Below are 5,000 nucleotides of genomic sequence, written 5' to 3'. Positions count from 1 at the left end.
GGCGCGGGGCCGGGCCGACTCGGGGCTCCGGGAGATCGGGAACGGGAACCGGTGGATGGCGGGGTCCCCACGCCGGGCTCCTGGAACCCCAGCCCGGGCACAGCTCCCCGGCAGCTCCCGGGGGGAGAACCGGGCCGGGGGAACGGGCGGCGGCGCGGGGCCGGGCCGACTCGGGGCTCCGGGAGATCGGGAACGGGAACCGGTGGATGGCGGGGTCCCCACGCCGGCGTCCTGGAACTCCGGCCCGGGCACGGCTCCCCGGCAGGTCCCGGGGCGAGAACCGGGCCGGGGGACCGGGCGCCGGCGCGGGGCCGGGCCGCCTCGGGGCTCCGGAAGGGCCGTTGCGGGGACCGGTGTGTGAGAGGCACCCGCGGCCGGGCTCCTGGAACTCCGGCACGGACTAAAGCCGCGAGGAGCTCCCGGTCAGAGAACCGGAATGAGGTCGGATTTGACCGCTTTACCCGGGCCGGAGTTCCAGGAGCCCGGCCACATTCCGGCGACGTCCCGCTAAAACGGGGGCGGTGACACTCGACGCCAGACCTCGTTTCCGCCACCGCCAGCCCTACTCTAAGGGACGGGCGTCCCCCCCGGCGGTCCCCGGAGGCCATCGGATGCGGGCTAAGGTGCATTAAAAGTCGGATACGAGTCAGTGTCCGTCCCGGTTCTCCCCAGCGGTCCCTGGACGCCCTCGGATGCGGGCGAGGGTGCGCCAAAGTCGGATACGAGTCAGTGTCCGTCCCGGTTCTCCCCCGGCGGTCCCCGGACGCCCTCGGATGCGGGCCAGGGTGCACCAAAGTCGGGTACGAGTCAGTGTCCGTCCCGGTTCTCCCCAGCGGTCCCTGGACGCCCTCGGATGCGGGCCAGGGTGCACCAAAGTCGGATACGAGTCAGTGTCCGTCCCGGTTCTCCCCAGCGGTCCCTGGACGCCCTCGGAGGCGGGCGAGGGTGCACCAAAGTCGGATACGAGTCCGGGTCCGGTCCGGTTCTCCCTAGCGGTCCCTGGAGGCCCTTGGAATCAGGGCCAGGGTGCACCAAAGTCGGATACAAGTCCGGGTCTTGTCCGGTTCTCCCTAGCGGTCCCTGGAGGCCCTTGGATGCGGGCCAGGGTGCACCAAAGTCGGATACAAGTCCGGGTCCGTCCCGGTTCTCCCCAGCGGTCCCTGGACGCCCTTGGATGCGGGCGAGGGTGCACCAAAGTCGGATACGAGTCAGTGTCCGTCCCGGTTCTCCCCAGCGGTCCCTGGACGCCCTCGGATGCGGGCCAGGGTGCACCAAAGTCGGATACGAGTCAGTGTCCGTCCCGGTTCTCCCCAGCGGTCCCTGGACGCCCCTCGGAGGCGGGCGAGGGTGCACCAAAGTCGGATACGAGTCCGGGTCCGGTCCGGTTCTCCCTAGCGGTCCCTGGAGGCCCTTGGATGCGGGCCAGGGTGCACCAAAGTCGGATACAAGTCCGGGTCTTGTCCGGTTCTCCCTAGCGGTCCCTGGAGGCCCTTGGATGCGGGCCAGGGTGCACCAAAGTCGGATACAAGTCCGGGTCCGTCCCGGTTCTCCCCAGCGGTCCCTGGACGCCCTCGGATCCGGGCGAGGGTGCACCAACGTCGGATACGAGTCCGGGTCCGTCCCGGTTCTCCCCAGCGGTCCCTGGACGCCCTTGGATGCGGGCGAGGGTGCACCAACGTCGGGTACGAGTCAGTGTCCGTCCCGGACCGGAGGAGCGGGCGCCGGCGCTGTGGGGAGCCGATCCCGGGCTCCAGCAGAGTCTATTCGGGGACCGGCTTGTCGGGGGCACTCGCGTCCGGGGTCATGGAACTCCGACCCGGACTAAAGCCTCGAGGAGCTCCCGGTCAGAGAACCGGAATGAGGTCGGATTTGAACGCTTCAGCCGGACCGGAGTTCCACGATCCCGGCCAAATTTCTGCCACGTGCCGCTAAAACGGGGGCGGTGACACTCGGCGACAGACCTCGTTTCCGCCACCGCCAGCCCTACTCTAGGGGACGGGCGTCCACCCTAGCGGTCCCCGGAGGCCATCGGATGCGGGCTAAGGTGCATTAAAAGTCGGATACGAGTCAGTGTCCCTCCCGGTTCTCCCCAGCGGTCCCCGGACGCCCTCGGATGCGGGCGAGGGTGCACCAAAGTCGGATACGAGTCCGGGTCCGTCCCGGTTCTCCCCAGCGGTCCCTGGACGCCCTCGGATGCGGGCGAGGGTGCACCAAAGTCGGATACGAGTCAGTGTCCGTCCCGGTTCTCCCCAGCGGTCCCTGGACGCCCTCGGATCCGGGCGAGGGTGCACCAAAGTCGGATACGAGTCCGGGTCCGTCCCGGTTCTCCCCAGCGGTCCCTGGAAGCCCTTGGATGCGGGCTAGGGTGCTCCTAAGCCCGGGGAGAGAAGAGCGCCGCTCCGGTAGGTTTCAGCGGGGCGCGGCGCTATGCGGTAGCCGGCGGAGGCTCACCACGGCCGGGCACGCCGAGCGCGCCCGCTCCGGTCCCCGCCGGCGGGACTGTGAGTGCACGGGCAGCCGTCTGGAGCCTCCACGAGCCCGGACACGAAAAAGCGCCGCTCCGGTAACATCCAGCGGGGAGCGGGCGGCATGCGGTAGCCGGCGGAGGCTCACCACGGCCGGGCATGCCGAGCGCGCCCGCTCCGGTCCCCGCCGGCGGGACTGTGAGTGCACGGGCAGCCGTCTGGAGCCTCCACGAGCCCGGACACGAAAAAGCGCCGCTCCGGTAACATCCAGCGGGGAGCGGCGGCATGCGGTAGGCCGGCGGAGGCTCACCGCGGGCCGGGCATGCCCAAGCGCGCCCGCTCCGGTCCCCGCCGGCGGGTCTTGGAGGCTCTTGGCATCCGGCAGGAGTCACCAGAAGCCCGGGGAGAGAAGAGCGCCGCTCCGGTACCCGCCGCCGGCTCTTGGAGGCTCTTGGCATCCGGCGGGAGTCACCAGAGGCCCGGGGGGAGAAGAGCGCCGCTCCGGTCCCCGCCGGCGGGACTTGGAGGCTCTTGGCATCCGGCGGGAGTCACCAGAGGCCCGGGGAGAGAAGAGCGCCGCTCCGGTACCCGCCGCCGGGGAGCGGCGCTAGGCTGTAGCCGGCGGAGGCTCACCCTGGCCGGGCGAGCCGAGCGCGCCGCTCCGGTCCCCGCCGGCGGGACTTGGAGGCTCTCGGCATCCGGCAAGAGTCACCAGAAGCCCGGGGAGAGGAGAGCGCCGCTCCGGTCCCCGCCGGCGGGACTTGGAGGCTCTTGGCATCCGGCGGGAGTCACCAGAGGCCCGGGGAGAGAAGAGCGCCGCTCCGGTACCCGGCGACGGGGAGCGGCGCAAAGCGGTAGCCGGCGAAGGCTCACCGCAGGCCCGCAAGGCCAAGAGCGCCGCTCCGGTTCCCCAGCGGAGCCGGGCAGCGGGCGGAGGTTCCCCGTCGCGCCCGGGCAAGGGTTCATCCTGCCCGGCACCAGAGACCAAGCCGTCCCGCTCTCCCCGCCGGAGCTCCCGGACTTTGTCATTTTTCTTGGGCTGAGGTCCGCGGAGGAGGAGGAGGAGGAGGAGGAGGAGGCGGCGGCGGGAGCCGGGCGTCGGGCGGCCTCGGGAAGCCGGCGGGCGACATCGGGAGCCCCCGCGGGGATCCTCGGGGCTCAGTGAAGCTGTTCAGACGGGTGTCCCCTCTCCAGAGCCCCGGAGGTGCGGGACCGGCCCTTCCCCCCACCCCAGGCCGAGGTCCTCGGAGCGCCGCCGGCGGGAAAAGTGGGGAAAGGGACCCGCAGACCTCCGGAATGAGGTCGGATTTGAACGCCAGATCCGACCCGGAGTTCCAGGAAGTCGGCAGGGATGCGAGGGAGCTGCCGTAGAAATGGGGGTGGTGACGCTCCTCGCAAGACCTCGTTTCCGCCACCACGCGGAAGAACCGTGAGAGAGGCGTAGGCAAGCCTCTCTCAGGGACGCCGCGACGTGGAAAGCCTAGGCCGGCAGAAGGACAGAGGGATCGCCGCTCAAAGTCCTGGAGCTTTCCGACTTTGTCTCTTTTTTTTTCTTTTCCTTTTTTTTTTACCCCAACGGCGGCGGCGGGAGAAGGACGGGGACCGCGGAGGCACACTTTTCCCACCCGCTAGCCTGCTCCGGTCGCGGGACTCCCCACTAGATTACCGCGCCGCCGGACTTGGAAAGGAGCCAGAGAAAGAGCTATGAAACCTTGCTACATACGTCCTCCCGATCGATAAGGCAACGGGGCATCCGGTGGGGAGAGACCCCTCGCTCGGCCGGGCTTTGGAGTCCGTGCCGGCATAGGCGAGCGGGTCTCCCTCCCCTCTCCCGGATCAGCGCCCCCCGGGGACCCCGGTCCCCGCCCGACGGGCCCGGAAGGTCGCGCGATATCCCACCCCGGGTGGGTCGCGGGCCCCCTCCCTGACCGCCCACTACGCCTCCCTCCACCGGTGAGCTTGCCGAGAACCGAGATCCGAGATCGAGCTGCCCTCTCCCGACCGGGACGGCCGGCGGAGCCTTCGGAGACGGCGGCTCGGACCCGGACCCTGACGAGGGTCTGGGCTTCCCACCCCTCTCCGGAGCAGCGCGCCGGCAAGCCCCGCGACGGCCTCTCACATTCGACTCCCCAAACGTAGCCTCCGACGATGACACCACCACAGAGGGCCGCGCTCACCCCTCTCCGTTCGAGGCGGCCCCCAGAACTCCGGCAGGCCGACGGCAGGCCGGCCGACGATAGGCCGGGAAGAGCGGCGGGGACCCCCCCCTACCCTTCGCGGGGTCGGGGGTGGTGTCGACGCCCGCAGGAAGCGCAGCGGCGACGGCGCGGGAGGCTAAGGCCGCGACGGGTCCTTGGGGTTCGCCCGAAACGGGCTTATAATCCCCCATTCCCCCGGCCTCTCCCCGAACCGAAGCCCAGTGCGCGCAGCGGGCCCCCCGTCGGCCTTCTCGGTCTTGGCTCCGAACCCAGGCGGGAGGCCATGCACCCTCCCATCCCCGGAACCCCCGACGGGCTGTGGCTAGGCCCGGAAGAG

The sequence above is a fragment of the Dendropsophus ebraccatus genome, unplaced genomic scaffold, assembly GCF_027789765.1.
Source record: "Dendropsophus ebraccatus isolate aDenEbr1 unplaced genomic scaffold, aDenEbr1.pat pat_scaffold_1131_ctg1, whole genome shotgun sequence".
Taxonomy (NCBI): Eukaryota; Metazoa; Chordata; class Amphibia; order Anura; family Hylidae; genus Dendropsophus; species Dendropsophus ebraccatus.
Note: the sequence above shows the minus strand (reverse complement) of the source record.